The sequence below is a fragment of the Pavona decussata genome, unplaced genomic scaffold (genome assembly GCF_977016875.1).
Source record: "Pavona decussata unplaced genomic scaffold, jaPavDecu1.1 SCAFFOLD_55, whole genome shotgun sequence".
NCBI classification, from domain to species: Eukaryota; Metazoa; Cnidaria; class Anthozoa; order Scleractinia; family Agariciidae; genus Pavona; species Pavona decussata.
Genome location: NW_028145477.1, coordinates 825,359 through 843,379, shown reverse-complemented (window position 1 = coordinate 843,379; position 18,021 = coordinate 825,359). Strand labels below are relative to the sequence as shown.

The following is an 18,021-nucleotide window of genomic DNA, read 5'->3' as shown; positions in this document are numbered from 1 at the left end:
GATTGTTATATAGTACGATTCCTGAGAGACGTGTCTTGCAATTATGAAAGATTAAATTAGCAATATTACGGAGAAAAGAATCCAGTTGAGATAGATAAAATTAGACATGTAAGTTACCTGGGGGGGGGGGGGGGGGAGTGGGAGGGCTTCAAAATATAAGCTATGGGTGTGTGAAGTTCAAAGGTGTATGGATATTTGGCCTTTTTGGTCTAATTGCGCTCAGCAATTCTTATGTTTTGGACAACATTTCGGTCATTTGAGCTCATAACTCAGCGCTTTTATATTTTATACTTGGAGTATTTGAGCCACAGCACATCTTTCGCTGAACTTGTGGGACGAGTTGCTTGTATTCTTTTGCTTAGCGTTGGTTTCATGTACTACTTTGAAGTAATTTTGATTTGGATTGTCGGAGGTGACAAGACGTGTTTACCTTCCACATCCTATGAAAGTGTATACATACAATTATATTTTCTTCACCTACTTCTACGGATATATTATGAATTCTGACAAAATGGGCAGCTCCCAGTTGGCTTGACAGATCAGCTGCTAGAGCTCTACACTGGCATCGCAGAGGTCATGGGTTCGAATCTTGTTCAAGCCTAAATAATTTCTGCAACAGCTTTTAAAATTGCGTACATAATTGAGATCGTTTCCCACATTACTGCACCCTTCTTGTACGACAGAGTTGAACACTAAGTAACCAAGGCAACTAATACCACTAACAGCATCAGCAAAATTTATTAATCAAGATGGCTCTACAAAAGTATAGATGAGCGCGAGATTATTATACATCAGAATAAATATCAGTTAACAGCATGGGCTTCTTCGAAGACAAGGACGAACAAAAATTACCTGCTTAATTCTCACTGTAGTGTGAGGTAAAACGTTGGCCTTCCTTTGTTCTTAGATGCACAATCGGCCCAGAGTTTAAATTTACTTCATTCTCAATTAACTCAGTTGAACCGTTCACTTACACGGTTACTTGGTAAAGCCCCATCCAGACTCTCTTGGTGTAAATTCCATTACCAAACACATGTTACAAGCTTTTACCTATTTCAACTCAACGACACAACGTTTGAGTTTGGGAGACATGTCTTGGATACTTTAGTATCCATCGTCAGTTCAAGGATGATTACAAATTTTTAGATGAAATTATAAATTCTACAAGTAAAAAATTAATCAAGAATAACGTGACGCGGATACAAATCTGTGAAAATATTACACTGATACTTAAGGCATGTTAAGGGATACAACAAAATTAGCGAATACAAATGACGTGGTATGGAAGCAAATATGTGATATTAACAACTGATCTTAAACAAAATGCAATCATTTAGCTTAAAGCGAACCACTCTATGTTCCTTTAAGTTTCACTTATAATTGCATCTTTTTGATCGGGTCATCATTTTTGGCATCACTGTGTTCATTCCCTTTCCAGAGTAGCATCTGTGAGAGCCGTTGCAAGAATGCAAAAAAATGTTCCTTAAGAGGAAACGTCTTCTCTTAATTACAAATGGCATTGTACGAAGCATTGAAACCGGTGTAAGAGCCGTTGTTGTCTGATATGAACATGACAAACATGTGGTTTGACGAGGAGTAGATTCCCTCTGCAGGGGGAGGGTAATCTCCATAAAACACTCCCAATACTTTCCCTGTGGTATTTTTGCCATCAAACACATATAACCCGTCCGTGTTAATCTCTTTTTGCAAAATGAAACTTGTGAACGTCAAAAGAATTTGTTGCGCTGGGCTGACCGTAATCGTCCAAGAGCAGTACTGTCCTTCCGGGTACTTCTGTGGATAGTTTGGTGACTGAAAAGTACCATTGACTGCAGTTAGGACTTCGCTGCATCCTAATAAAAAAAAAGATAAATTACGTTTTCGAATGGGCCAGAGTTTGTGTATTATTCAACTGACTTTTAGAAATGTTATCTTTATGTATATGTACTTAACCTTTTATAAAACGTTTCAAAATAACCGAAACTGTACTTTCAACTTATATTTGAACAAAAGCTATAGACTTGTAGGTTTTTATATGGTGCTGTTGAGTTGCTTCCATCATTTTTCAAAACCGAATTAGCAGTACGATACAGTTTCTTTTATTTGGACACGATGAATTTAAAGAAAGGCTGTGGTGCCTTATTCTACAAAATGAAGATTCATACAGTAAGCTGAATAAAAACGATGTATCCAATGGTCTTTTTTATTATTCGGTGGAATAACTACCCCCTCCCTCTTCAGAAGTTCGGACTAAATTTTAAAGAAAATCAAGCGGTTTTTTTTTTATAAAAGGTCACCTCAAACTTTGGGAACGCTTTTAAAAAACTAATTCCTTTCGTTCCTGGAGGGTCAAAAATGTCGTTCAAAGTGCGAAAAAAGCAGTTAAAAGCCAGGAACCCATTCCTTGGAGCGTACAACTGCCACCAGGCTAAGCCTTTGCTTCGGCGTTTTCGCAGATCAGTCTATTTTTAGATGCGAAGGGGGAATACTATTTCCCGCGAAAATTCAATTTTCGGTTCACATAAAACTTATGCAAAGCTTGATACTGGTAGGAAAGGCCCAGGTGGAAGACTGGATTTGAGGGAACTTTAATCTACAAATAAATAGGTCTGTAAAAACGCGGACATGTAACAGTTGCACGCCCCGGGTAATGTGCTCTTGTAAAATCTAACAAGTATATAAATATTACGTGATACATATTATCACAGCAATTTAAAAACTGGTTATGGGAAACAATAAATAACAACTTTCATCTTTATCGCTGGCTTTTGCGTTGGGTCTTTATTAAAGAGTGGTTAGTTGTCTTGCAGACTCTGTTTTCGTAGCTATTTCAGGGTGTAGGCTTTAGCGCCAGTTAAGGGGTCCAACATATGTTTTAATACCAATGCAATACACCCTTTCCACAGTAATGCATTCTTCTGGAAAATTAAATAACAGCGTGGGACGACAAGATTTTTGCATTCGTGTAAGAAACGTGGTTAATAAATTTACTTACCCTGATAGTAACAGTAATGAACTTGTGGATCTGGGGTTTTGACAACATATGGGATGGACCCATTTTGCCTGTCCGAGTTACGATTATCTTCCGTGTCAATTCTTATCCACTCCACATTAACGACTGCCCACTTCACCTGCTGGCATTCAGCTGAACCATAAGCCAGCAAGAAAAATGGCGACGCAGATGGAAGGGAAATCGGCTCTTTTTTGTCTCCGTCTAATCTACAGCAGAACTCGATCCTTGTGTCGTCGCCATATAACCCGTCAGGAAGTGTCCCGTTCTTTCTATTACTGTTATTATTGTCTTCATCGTCCCAACGTATATATCCTGATCCCAGATCTGTGGGGCAGGAGCCGCCTTTCTTGTAAATACAGTATTTACCTGAAGATTTAGAATTACAATGACAATTTATATAGCGCCGAAACCCAAAAAGTTCCAAGGCGCTTTTCAAAATTGAGAAAAGTTCAATACAAAAGCAAGGGCGCTAAGAATGTAATGTTTAAAACACAAGCAGCAGTGTTTTATCGGGATTTAAAACCACGAGGCGCAGCCGAGTGGTTTTAGACCCTGGAAAAGTGTACGCAAGAGAGTTCATAACAATGATGTTTTTGTGAACGTTGGAAATAAGCATACGATAAAAACAGTCAATATCGCATACTAATAAGGAGGAGGTTTTATCGGGTTTTAAACCACTGCACGTGATGCTTTATCGACCATTTGATAGGTCAATGGGCTTCTGAATTATTAATTATTTTTGAGATGTACCATAATTGTTCAAACATGTAAAATTAATTAGAAATAAACTAAATGTTGTCTTATAAAGAAACGTTTTTAACTTGTTTTTAAAACTATAAACTAAAGTACAGTTCGTTAATTAGACTAGTAACAAGTTACATAATTAGTTTAGGAGCACAGACAGAAAACGCCCTGTCTCCATTACTCTTCAAGTTAGAAAAAGGCCTGGGTAACTAATAGGCGATTTATGCACATTGAACAAAATCCAAACTAGTAACTGGAAGGTCAAACGTTCGACTCATGTTTCGAGAACTCGGATTTTGTTCTTCCGAGTATGCCTTCGTCAACAACTACAAAAACCTCTCTTTTATTTATTCACCAGACTTAAAGCATAACATCAGATTTCTTTCAATGCGCATCTGCCAATCATCGACATTCAAATCCTAGCAGTGTACAGGATGTTTGCCACAAGGTCATTTGCCCCATTCACACCAAGGCTTAAACACGTTTGAAAACTGTTTAGTAAAACACGTTTAAAAACTGTTTAGTAAAACACAGTCTAAAATTGTTTCCCTCTGAAAAGCTGCTTCACAGATCTAGCACAAATGAAAGCATAAATTAAAGTTTACTTGAATCCTATGTCAAAGCCAATGGTTCAGCTTTCTGCTAACAATTTTCATTTTGTCGAACCTGGTTTAATAGTAAACATGTTTTGTTAGCGTGAATGGGTCTCTAGTTTAATGGCTAACGTCTCCTGCAGCTCAGCACATGTCTCAGTGGTAGGGCATCCAGCTAGTAATTGGAAGGTCATTGGTTAGACAACTGTTGGAATAATAACTCTGTTGGACGTTAAAGAACCCACTCACTGTTCGCAAAGAGTAGGGGACGTAGTTCCCAGTGTTGTGGTCTGGTCTTTGTGGGTATATTCTCATGGTTGGTTGTGAAAATGCTCGGAGATATTAGCTGCATTAAGCTACTCTAAAATCCGAGGGTAAATAAAGATTGATGATGATGATGATGATGATGATGATGATGGAAGAATGCAATTATTATTTTACCGTCTTCAGAAATGCACGCTAATGAGATATATGAACTGTATGATATATATCACAAATATCACAAAGTGTCCTCTACCCTAAATTGTTACTAAAACACAAATAACTCTGTCAAACATGACGTCATATGAAAACGACAAAAAGGTCTGTCCTATATGAAGAACCCAAAATTAGGGTTAGGTGCATTTCTGGACATAAGTGATACTACCTGGAGGCCAAAAGCTTCTGATAGTGTCGATCGACGTATTTGGTTTGATGCAGAACCAACGCAAAATATTGTTTCGTAAATCGGCATTAAGGTGGAATTCTTCTGATGCCTTGGTGTTCTGATTATTATCCTCCGTATCCTGAAATCTACTTCCAAGAAGCCACGAAAAGCTATCGGCATCAGGACACCCGGATGCAGCCATAGGTATCCCGTATGAGCCGGCTGGCCAATGTATGGTCTCTGAAAAACGTTAACATAAAATCAAAAAAACAGGATAGCAGGTTAAGTTAAACCTTAATTTAAAGTTTAAGCACTGTTCCTATGGCTGTTTTTTGTTACTGCTGCTTGATGTTTAACGTCCATTAAGAAAGAAGTAGTCAGCTGATGGCAGATCAGAATGCACCGAGTGGTGAAACATCAGCCGGGAACAGCAACCTGAGTGTCGAGACTGAAAGGAAACCGTTAATCATTTCACTTCCTCAGGATTCCGCTGACCATCAGACAGGGAGATCCCATACTACGACGGTGGCAGAACATGCAGATATGCGAGTTCTAGCATTGAGAAAAGTTCCTGTAATCGTAAAGAATGGTGGTCGAATACTCAAAGTGAATGCCTTATTGAACGAAGCCTCCATGTATATTAATGCAGAGGTAGCAGCAGAACTTGGACTCCAAGGACGGTCACAGAAAGTCACTGTTAACGATTTAAATGGACAAACTGAGACTTGCGAGGCCATGCCAGTAAAAGTTGAACTTGAACTGCCCAGAGCTTGACTGGAAACATGAAAGCAATCAACTGGTGCAAATGGCGCAAAGTGGATTCACCTGAAGGACATACAACTTCCGGATCCAGGACCACGCCCTTTCGTGGACATACTCATCAGAGTAAATTATGCTGAGTTACATTATTCGTTCAAGGACGTTGGAGGAAGATCGGGCGAACCAGTGGCAAGACTTACGCCTTTGGGGTGGACATGTGCCGCATCTCCTAATGGTCTAAAAGCGACTTGCAAACGAGTTTCACACATACTTACCTTGTTCGAGAACATAGGCAAGACTCGGATGAGATTAGTGTTCTACTTCGCAGTTTCTGGGAGATTGAAGCTTTTGGGATGCTAAAAGACGCACAAATCCTGAATTTCGACGACAAGTTGGCACTAGAGAAAGTTGAGAAGTCCATCAAGTACGTGGGTGGAAGATATCAAGTCGCAATTCCATGGAAAGATGACGAACCTGAACTGCCAGACAATTACGAGACGGCGGTGTGTCGGCTGTTTAACACTGAGAAGAGGCTGCAGTAAAACCCAGAGGTAGGAGAAGCTTACTCCAAATGCATCAGTCAGTACCTTGAGAAAGGATACATTCAAAATATATCCAGCTGAGAACAGACCATCAAAAAAGTGGTACTTGCGTCAATTCCCTGTTGTAAGGCCTGATAGCACTACGGCGAAAAGTCGTATTGTATTCGATGCTTCCGCCAAGTGTGAAGGAGTCTCCTTGAATGACACCATTCTCTCAGGACCAAAGCTGCAGAAGGAAACGATGTGTTGCTACGTTTTCGCAAACATCCCGTGGCGCTAGTTTGTGACATTGCCAAAATGTACTTGGGAATTGAAGTTGCACCAAAAGACCGACCACATCTGCGCTTCCCGTGGAGATCACTAGAAAAAGAGAAGGTGCCAGAATTTGAATTCAATCGCGTGGTGTTTGGAGAAAACTCATCGCCATTTCAAGCTCTTTTTGTGGCAAAAGCGAACGCCGAGAAGCACAAAAACGAACTTCTCGAAAAGATTCCAGTTGAAGACAGAGCGTCTGAACTCCATCTTGACAGTAGTGGAGTACAAATGGCGAAGACACCGGGAGTCTCCTGATTACCAGATGAAGACGTATTTACATTCAAGACAAATCCTCCAGAGGAATGGTTGGAACTTACCAAACCAAATTTCATAAAGAAGATTACAAAGTTGTTTGATCCAGTTGTTTTCTTAGCACCGTTCCTCATTCGTGCTAAAGTTCTATTGCAAGAGATGTGGGCTGCTTGACTCGATTGGGACGACCTTTTTCAAGGCGATTTGGCTAGAAGAGCTCGGACATGGTTTAGTGAGTTAAAATATTTACCTGAAACCAAAATTCCGAGGTGTCTGCGCTTAGAACAGGACGAGGAACTGCGTTTAGAGATACTGCATACATTTGTTGATGCATCGCAGGATGCTGTCGTCTTTAAAAGAGACTGTTATAAGAGTGGATTGGTACCCAGACGGCTAGTGACTGCTAAGACAAGAGTCGCACCCCCCTCCACGACGAGTATTCCCAGATCGGAACTGATGGCAGCAGTCCTCGGGTTGAAAATATCAGATTCTGTTTCCAAAGCCTCAGACAGTGCCCTGAAATAATTAACCTTCTGGTCTGGTAGCAATGTACTGTGGTGGATCAGAGGAAGAAGTCGGTCATTCAAACCGTTTGTCGCAAACCGAGTGGGAGGGATTCAGAGTCTGACTGATCCTCAGCAATGGCAATTCGTTCCAACCAAAGAAAATCCAGTTGACCTTGTCACAAGAGGCTTAAAAGTATCAGAGGTAGCTAACTGCGAGAAGTAGTGGAACGGTCCTGAATTCCTTGGAAAAGACGAGTCTGAATGGCCGATAAATCGTGTCAACGTAGATCAGGAAACGCAATCAATGAAAATCAAGAGGAATGACCGAGAATTTCCCCAACAAGCAAATGATTATGCCGAGGAACGAACAATGATTTCACTAAAGGAGGATAATCATTTATGGCGTTTGAATCCAAATCGATTTTCAAGTTGGCAAAAGTTTATCAGAGTTCAAGCGTGGCTCTATCGTTTCATAAACAATTGCAGACTTCGTGAAAGAGAGAGTGGAGAGTAAGGCCAGGAGAAATTGAGGACACAGAAATTTAAGAGATTAAAAGCGCACGACAAGAAGCTTTTCCCGACGAGTACACAGCGCGTGTTCGCCAAAGAGAGTTACCAAAGAGCAACAAATTATTAGATAAAAAATAAGACTTAACGAAGGGGGCCATATCAGGAGTGAAGGTCGACTGAGATATGCAGAGTTCTTGTCAGAAGACGCTCGATTTCCTATAATCCTGCCCCGCAAGAACCAAGTGGCAGAGCTAATTGTCAAGCATTGTCACGGGAAAGGGAAGCACACAAGTTGAACTGATCAAACATTGGCAGCTTTATCAACCCGGTTTTGGATAATTTCTGGACGCGAAGAAATTAGAGAATGGGAGAAGGAGTGCAGTTTGTGTCGAAGACGAAAAGCTAAAGCAACAAAGCAAGTTACGGCCCCTCTACCACAAATAAGACTTAGATTATCACTGCAAGCATTTGCCCAGACGGCAGTAGATTTCATAGTAGGTTTGTTTACCTGTCTCGCAACGACGGCAGTTCATCTGGAGATGGCCAACTCGGGCTGAACTGCTTGCCCAAGACAGAATCGGAGCCTCGACAACGAATCAGGGAGTTACCTGGCATCTTCCAGCAACACCGCATTTTGGTGGCGTACATGAATCAATGATCAAGGCAGTGAAACCGGCTGTATATGCAATTTTAGGCAACGCAAACATCACTGATGAAGAATTAATGATCGCATTTACCGAAGCAGAGGCACTTTTGAATTCAAGACCTTTAACCTATCAGTCTGCAAGTCCCGCTGATGACGTACCATTAACACCGAACCATTTCTTAATTGGTCAAATTGGTGGACAATTCGCCCCAGAGTCAGTGGAAGAGACCACCTTCAGCCAAAAGAAAAGATGGAGAAGAGTGCAAGAATTAGTCAGACACTTCTAGTACAGATGGCTGCGTGAGTGGCTTCCAAGTCTAAATGTCAGGAGAAAGTGGACTGAAGTCAAGCAAGATTTTACAGTTGAAGACGTAGTTTTAGTAATTTTATCCAACACACCACGAGGTCACTGGCCTCTCGGAAGAGTGATCGACGTTTACCCTGGTCCAGATGGGCATGTTAGAGTAGCGAAAGTTCGAGTTGTTATTGTCACTTGGAACTCACTTAAAAACGATGTTGATTTAAGAGACTTTGTTGTGGAACAATCATTGTATTATGAAAAGATTAGTGAAATTCCTACTAGGAACATTTTTCGCAGTTCCTCCTCTTACTAGGTTAAATGTTCGTTGATATGCTACGTCATATCAATGGGGGAGGCATGTACAAAAGAAAGAATGTTAAGACTTTTCTCATCAGGAATAAAATTGTCTTGTTTTTGCCCGAGGGACATGCAAAATAATTCCGTCACGTATTTGCTTTAAATTTCATGTTTTTTAGTCGGAACAGATCTTGTTGTTTTTCCCGTGTTGTACGAGGTGGCTTTTTGGTATATTCAAAGTGGAGTTTGACGGACAATAAATACAAATCCTGTAGTAGTGAAGTGTGGTGGACAGTGATACTAATACATGTTTTTATCGCAGTTTACTAAAATGTATTCACTCGCGAATTCGTCAATGTCGAGTGAACAGAAAAGAGGACATTGTGCGTATCTGCCCAAGCCATCCTCAAAGTAAGAATCTTAACCAAGGCGAACCCACAGTTTAGATGAGAAGATTAGCTGCGACCAAAAACTAAACTTAGTGAAACATTAGCAGAAGCACGCCTGCAAATAGTGAACACGGCAGCATTTGAAACAGGCAATTTTCACAAATTTGTCATGTCGTATGTTGTCTGCATGAAAGACTTTATACAGATGAGGAAATAAATTTAAAGGGGCACTGGGCACTGTTACGGGGATTGTGCTGTATGCTCGTCAAAACATAGTTAATAGAGGGACTGGTTATGAAACCCTGCCATGAAAACAATGGTGCAGCAATTTATGTTGGAAGGGCCGCTGCCGTGCACAATCCTTTGTTTTAACGTTCCACTACGGTTGAATATCTTAACAGGAACGCTTCGATTGGTCAGTTGCTCCGACAAATATAAATTTCAAAAACTATTGTAGTTTGTGCAGGGTCAAGGCCAAAAATGCTGACAAAAACATATAACAAAGAAGTTTGCCAGACTTCATAACCATTGCCTTTTATTGTCTACGGTCAAAACTTATTAAATATTTGACATAAACAATTACGAGGTTGCTCACCTTCTGCCTTCATTTCACAGTAAACGAGTGCAGGTGTTCCTGGTATTATGGTATTCAGCCAGTATTTACCACTAATCGCTTTTCCTTCTTCACTCGCCTCTATTTCTTTACAAGTCTCAGCTGCCAGCTCGGGAATAGAACCGAGGGCCACTGTCAGAGATAATTCATAAACTTGTAAGAATTCTATAGTACATTCTATCAGAAATTTATAAGTAATGCAAGACACTCATCCGACGATTTCACGTTTTTATGAGCGCTTTCAGAGTTTTCATGCGCTAAGAACTACGGGTAAATATACCAATAGCGTAGGATTGACGATGACAGTGTGACAGTAACCGCCGTATATGGTGAGGTCATGATGCAACTGATTGTAAAGGAGATCATGATTTTGCATCACAACAGGTTAAATAAAGCTCATGATAATGCATGTTTACCTCTATTTTTAAACCGTTTCATGTACAATTTCGAACTGTCGGGGATGAAATTCTCAGGTCTCGCCTCTTTCGTGCAATTGTTCAGCTCGCAGATGTCTTTTCCCATCAAGTGATTAATGCTTTGGCACCTGATGTCATTGTTGCATGCCTTTAGACAATGAAGGGAGCTTGGAACTCTCAGAGTCTGGAAGACATGTCCCTTTAGCGCCATGCCGTAGATTGATTGCACGCTTCCGCAGGGCTCATTGTGTACAATACCGTAATTTGCCACTTGGACGTTTCCGCCAGATTCAGAGTAGACATTGAACAGTTGAGAAAGCCCAGTGATAACTGAAAGGATGTGTATCATATCCAAACTGTGTGATCAAAGTAAAACCTTGAAAAGACAAAGGAAACACTTTGATTAAGAACCTCGCCTTTGACGAAGTCTTTTTTGACTCCTGGTAAGTGGCGCGAGGAGAAGTGCGTAAATTGAAATTTTTCAGTAGATTTAAAGTGCGTACGCACATCAAGAACTGAGTTGCTTCTGAATCTTTCGCCTTTATAAATGTTTGTATCCAGAAATGTCGCTGGTGTTTGTTTGCTTGCTCAATAAACTGCATAAGCTCCTCTCTGTTTAAAGTGCAAAGGAAAAATATGTCGTTATCAAATGAACGATTTTAATGCGATTTGGTTTAAAATCTTCGTTTCAACCTCAGCCATGAAGATCCTGATTGGCAAAGGCGACTGCTATTTTTGTACCCATGGCTGCACCATGGGTTTGTAGGCAGTGCTTTCCATAGAACTGGAATGAAATTTCTTGGTGAATTTTGCTTAGTGTCGGAATTATTTAGAATTTTTTGGATGTGAAGAGAAAAGAGCTGTTACTGATGTATTACACTGGGATTTCGTCTAAATTCTGCTAGTGGGAATGGGATTTGAACAATGGAAAGTGGGATTTGGAATAAAAATGGGCTGGGAAATAGGATTGGTACCCCCCCCCCTCCCCTTCCCTTCAGGACCCACCAAATAGTTTCACATGACAATAATTGCAAATTTTACTACCCTTCAAGCGATTGGCAAGGTCATCAGTTAAATTAAAAGCAGGCCCATGAACGGATGTTATGAACCCACCATGTACGACATCAAAGAACATTATCGTATGCGTGGCCCTTAACTGAACAACTGCACACACGCAGGGAAACAATTAAAACCGCCAATACACAAACCTAACCATCTTCTTTTCTTGTTCAGACTCCGTTACCAACAGGCACAAACTAATATAACAGTACACGGCAAATTTCAACAAATTGTTTCTGTTTAGCACGTACTATCGGCTAATAATTTCAAAATTTCATAATTCAGATCACTGGTTTTCATTTTTCCCAGTGTTTATGCAGTCACAGTGCTTCCTTGCATTGTTATAATGCGTTGAATAACAACTCTTATTGACCCTAGCAAAGTCATCAAAATAAATACGCGAACCAAAAAACTATATAATCGATTTTCCTAAAAAAAAATTGCATTATAATTCTTTTCACCAGAACAACTTAGAAAAACTTCTTCCACAGCTATTTTACGCGGATATGAAAGAGGTTGCACAGGGGTGCTGAATTCTTATATAAAAGCTCAGGGTGCATGGAGCTGGTGTCATAGTTTTTTTTTCCCCAATGTTTATGCAGTCATAGTGTTTCCTTGAAGTGTTATAATGGGTTAAATAACAACTTTTATTGCCCCTCAACAAAGTCATCAAATTCGCAAAAACAAATAAATAAAGAATCTATTTACCTGCAAAATGTTCCTGTTTATGCAGTCGTAGCGCTTCATTTTCAACTAATAAATTGTTAAGGGCCCTCTTCAATCCCACACAAACATCATTTTTTCACCATTTTACAAACCTCATTTTGAAGAGGAAAGAGTTAACAATTCTTCACCGAAATTATAAAACTATATCGCAGAATACTGTTGTGTAAAGATAGCGAATATTCAGCAGATCATGACCGTTTTGGGGCAGTGTTATGACACCTTGAATAATAAGCTTTATTGGCCATTAACAAAGTCATTAAGTTAATTTAGCAAAACAAATTCGCGAGCAAAAAAAATAGTGCAATTTTCCCCCAAAAAAATGTGTAAATTATTTTTAATTTCTTTCACCAGGACAATTTTGAAAACGTTCTTCCATAGCCACTTTACGTGGATGTGAAAGACGTTGCCGGGGGTGCTGAATTTTCAAATAAAAGCAGGTGCATGGAGCTGATGTCACGAACGCACCATTGTATGACTTGGAAAAAATACCATTGCATGCACGTCCGTTGAAATACAAAAAACATACCTAACTGTTTTTGTTTCTTGTTAATATTCCGTTAGGAACGAAATAATATAAAATGAGGAGGCAAATTTCAATAAATTGTTTTTGTTTGGCACGTGCGATAGGCAAATATTTTCATAAATGTATAATTTAAACCGCTGGTTTTGTCCTCCGAAATGTTTATGCGGTCAAATTGTATCCTTTTCGAGGCTCCTCAGCTGATTAATACATCATACTCATTTATTCACCAGGCTTAATATATTCCACCTCATTTATTCACCAAGTCGATCAGTCTTATTAAATATCAATGCCAAAGTGCATAAATATTTCGAATATTCTTTAAATTCGAAACTTGCCAAACCATCGCGGGTTTCCGCATCCGAGATGTTAAAGACAAATTTTTGGTAATTTAAACAATTGGTATGGTAATGCTAAAAAGTCATGACGAGATTTCAGGCGGGCTGAGATTTCAGCCCGGTTTCTTGAACAAATCTTCTTAAAACGACGTTTGCGATTACATGAAGAAAGTTTCAGCCCGGTTTTTGAAACCGGGCTGGAAATCTCATGTAATCAGAATGAAATTTCAGCGGTCACCTGGGTAGAAAAGTGAGGTGGGCATGCGCAATGATTTGTTTTCAATGAAACAAGATGGCCACTACCAGGTTTCAGCGGAATAACGGCGATAAATCGAAAATCTTATTCGGTGCTTGGCGAATTATAAATCGAAAATGGACTACCAGAACAGTGACTTCAACGCAGATAAGGTGAAGCAATATGAAGCTGTTCGGGAAGCGATGGCCCGAATATATGAAGAGGAACCAGCCTTCTTTGGACCATCTGCCATTACGCCATTGCCAGCGGCAGACCAGGTCGACGAAACCGAGATGGAAATCTAGGGCTAACAAAAGGCTAAATTGCGAGAGAAGCAATGCCCCTATTTTCACAAGTCGAATATTTGACGCCATTTTGATTTTTGTTCACTCCTCCCGCCAAATTTCAAATTTGGCGCACGGACTGAAATTTCAGCCCGGGCTGAAATTCGCCATGTAATCGCAACAAAATTCCAGCCCGCGTACCGGGATGAAATTTTAGCCCGGGCTGAAATTCGTTATTTATTCAGCCCCTAAACAAATAATTTAGCTCAAATAATTTATCACTTTTATCAATTTTTAAAAGTCCGTTATTAACAGGTGAAGCCATCAACAAGAAATTTTGCGAAAAAGTGCTATCGCTAACACAATTCATGATCCTCGAGTTTTACACCCAACAGCCTGGTTCATCTCCATCTGTTTTGGTAAACGGGTCGGAGAAACCCAACATTCATTCACAGAAGTCAATGCTTCGTCTCAATGAAACGGCTGTTAAAAAATATTGACATTGTGCTTGAGGCATGTGTAATTGTTTTTCTCTGAAAATCACCTGTGGAGTGAGTAATTATACTAATTTACAATTATTCGTCGAAGGCTAAGTAAATATTGGTGAATATTCCCCTCATTCACCATGCAATGTTCACTTCGCCTTCGGCGTTGTTAAGTATTCTGCTCGCCCTCACGCGATAACAAATACAAATTACCAGTTAAAAGAAAAAATTCCGACTTAGAAAGTCCATCAGTCACTTTTCTGAAAGAAAGGAATCATTTGTTTGAGAGCACAAAACATCGCTAAAAAAATGTTTCCCAATTAGGTTATAAGTCAAACGCGTGCAGCTAAAAAATGTTTTTGGTATTCTTTTATTATTATTATTATTATTATTATTATTATTATTATTATTATTATTATTATTATTATTATTATTTTTTTTTTTTTTTTTTTTTTTTTTTTTTTTTTGGTATGCAATGGAAAGAAAATATTGAACTGTATTCGGCAAATTTAACCTAAAACTCGGTCTTCAAACGGAATATATATACGCCTACTTTCCCGTATTGGGCAAAACAAAGTTCATTAAACAGAGTTCAGATTGAAAACTATTATCTGCTTCTTCTCTCCATCCCTCGTTCTCTTTTTCTGTTATATTCTTTAATGCGTCTGTTCATTAAAACGAAATAATATCAAACCAATTTTTTTCTATAAAGCAGCTAAAGAAAAGCGGAAAATTTTCTTACCAATCCTTTCACGTTGATTATTTTTTCAGATGTAAAGCTTGCTGAATCGGGATTATTCTCGGTTCTCCTCCAAACTGAGATGTAATCCTTATCCAGTTTTGCCGCCAACTATAAGAAATCTGAATGAACGGGCAAAGAGATCACAAAAGATATTGGAAGCTAACAAAACAAACTTTCCACTCCAACACAAAATTATCCTAATTTACATGGAAACACGGTTAAACACGTTAATTACTGAAGACGTACAGAAAAGCAGAAAACGACAAAGAAAAACACAAAAAATACCAAATCAACACCAGGTCCAAGTTAGTAAGTCGCTATTTGAAGAATATATCTTAAGATAAGATTTATCTTAAGTTATCTTAAGAATTAGTTAACGAATCAATAATTTGTATGAATAGCTTTTGCAATGCTGTATCTGTTACGTAATGTTTAAAAAACGAGCAGGAGTGTTTTATCCGGTTTAAAACCACGAGGCGCAGCCGACTGGTTTTAGACCCGATAAAACACGTGCTGCGAGTTTTTTGAAAAGCTTCAAAAGCATTTCTGGAAAAGCGTGTGTCAATAGAGTTCATAACAATATGCTTTTGGTTGGAATGTTGGAAATTAGCATACGAGAAAAACACCGAATACAAATGAAGAGTATTTTATCGGCTGGCAAAACACCAAACACTAATAAGGAGGAGGTTTATCGATATATAGTCACTGAACGTGATGCATTATCGACCATTTGATTGGTCAATAGTTATGAATTATTAATATGTTTTTGAAGTTCCACTCATCCGACTACCTTCGAACCCTGAAAATGTGGTCGGATTAACGACGTTGTAAAACTTAGGAAATGGCTGAAATTTGAATTCGTTCAAGGCACAAAAAAGTGTTCGTAATAACAAAGTGGCCACATTGAGGAGTAAGGCAGGGTGCCACTATCCCCTGCATAGCGACTGAATAAATAAAGCAGCTCAACATACCTAGTACCTTAATGACTATATTTTTAAAAGTCCGTTATTAGCTGGTGAAGCAATCAACAAGAAATTGTTCGAAAACGTGCTATCGCTAACACAACTTATGATCCTCGAGTTTTACACCAAACAGCCTGGTTCATCTCCATCTGTTTTTGTAAACGGGTCGGAGAAACCCAACATACATTCACAGAAGTCAATGCTTCGTCTCAATGAAGGCAAGCGGCAGTTCAAAAATATTGACACTCTGCTTGACGCATGTCTAATTGTTTTTCTCTGAAAATCACTGAGTAACTATACTAATTAACAATTATTCGTCGAAGGCTAAGTAAATATTGGTAAATATCCGCTGATTCACCATGCAATATTTACTTCGCCTTCGGCGAATAATTGTTAATTATTCTGCTCGGCCTCACGCGATTACAAATACAGTACCAGTCAAAACAAATTATTCCGACTCAGAAAAGTCCCTCAGTCACTTTTCTGGAAGAAAGGAATCATTTGTTTAGGAGCACAAAACATCGCTTAAAAAAATTTCCCAATTTGGTTATAAGTCCAATGCGTGCAGTTAAAAAATGTTTTTGGGCGTATGTTTTTGGTTTTCTATTTATTATTATTATTATTATTATTATTATTATTATTATTATTATTATTATTATTGTTGTTGTTGTTTTTTGTTTTTTGTTTTTTTTTTTGGTATGCGATGGAAAGAAAATATTGAACTGTATTTGCAAATTTAACCTAAAACTCGATCTTTAAACGATTTACATATACGCCTACTTTCCCGTATTGGGGAAAACAAGTTCATTAAATAGAGTTAAGTTTGAAAACTATTTTCTACTTCTTCTCTCCTTTCCACGTTCTCTTTTTCTGTGATATTCTTCAATGCGTTTTTCATTTAAAACTAAATTTAATATATATTATGAAACAATTTTTCTATAAAGCAGCTAAAGAAAAGCGGAATATCTTCTTACCGATCGTTTAACGTTGATTGTTCTTTCAGATGTAAAGCTTGCTGAATCGGGATTATTCACGGTTCTCCTCCAAACTAAGATGTGATCCTTATCCAGTTTTGCCGCCAACTATAAGAAATCACATTTAGTTTCACTACTGTTTATACTCCATTCGGCTCATAAAAAATAAAAGATATTGGAAGCTAACAAAACAAATTTTCCATTCCAACAAAAAATTATCCTAATTTACATAGAAACACAGTTAAACACATTAATTATTGAAGACGTAAAGTGAAGCAGAAAACGACAAAGAAAAACACAAAAAATACCAAATCACACATTTTTTCTCCGATTACTGTTTCTTCACTTATGTATTTCGTAAAGAATCTTAATTTCTTATAAGCCTTGTGGTTTCGTAAAATGAATGAATATATGACAACATATATTTGAACTGCGGGTGGAAGATTAAAGAACTGTTTACATGGAGAGAGGAAGATTCCAGAAGGCGGATCATCCCAGCGATATATGTTTTCCGTATTCACTTGCAAAAGCTATTCATGCAAAAGCTTCTACTTGGCGCTAGCGCTAGGATTTTCCTAGCTGGGAGATAGGAAGATCCTAGCACCATGTAAACTACCTTCGTTCGGAGGTTCCTTATACAAGTACAACAGAGTAAGTAAAAATAAACATGGGCGCGGCAGAACATGCAGCTGCTAAGGGCCGACAATTTTTCTTCTTCTCCAGTTGGTAATTATCCACTCCGGCCGAAATTTCTGCATTTTTGTTAGCTTTGAATATTAAATTTTAAAATCTCATAATTCTATGAAAACAGTGGCTAAGTACCATGTACGTTTTTAATCACTGTATTTTTTTTTATTGTTATTATAATTTTTTTTTTTTTTTGATATGCAATGGAAAGCAAATATTGAACTGTATTCGGTAAATTTAACCTAAAACTCGGTCTTCAAACGGCGAAATATATATACACCTACTTTCCCGTATTGCGCAAAACAAAGTTCATTAAACAGAGTTCAGTTTGAAAACTGCTTCTTCTGTCCTTTCCTCCTTCTCTTTAGTTGTTATATTCTTCAACGCGTTTTTCATTAAAACGAAATAATATGAAAACAATTTTTCTATAAAGCAGCTAAAGAATAGCGGAATTTCTTAAACTCTTA

At 38.6% G+C, this 18,021-nt stretch overlaps 1 protein-coding gene and 1 pseudogene across 1 annotated transcript in view; one reads left to right on the top strand and one right to left on the bottom strand.

Moving 5' to 3' along the window:
• LOC146480151 (uncharacterized) overlaps positions 1-18,021 on the bottom strand; it is a 90,692-nt gene that overhangs the window by 72,527 nt on the left and 144 nt on the right. The window contains exons 2-3 of the mRNA XM_085110022.1: positions 16,868-16,975; positions 14,932-15,039 (exon numbers count right to left, since the gene is read on the bottom strand). The gene's annotated coding sequence lies outside the window, so the exon portion shown is untranslated. The remainder of the gene's footprint in view (positions 1-14,931; positions 15,040-16,867; positions 16,976-18,021) is intronic.
• LOC146480152 (uncharacterized) lies at positions 5,779-6,867 on the top strand (annotated as a pseudogene).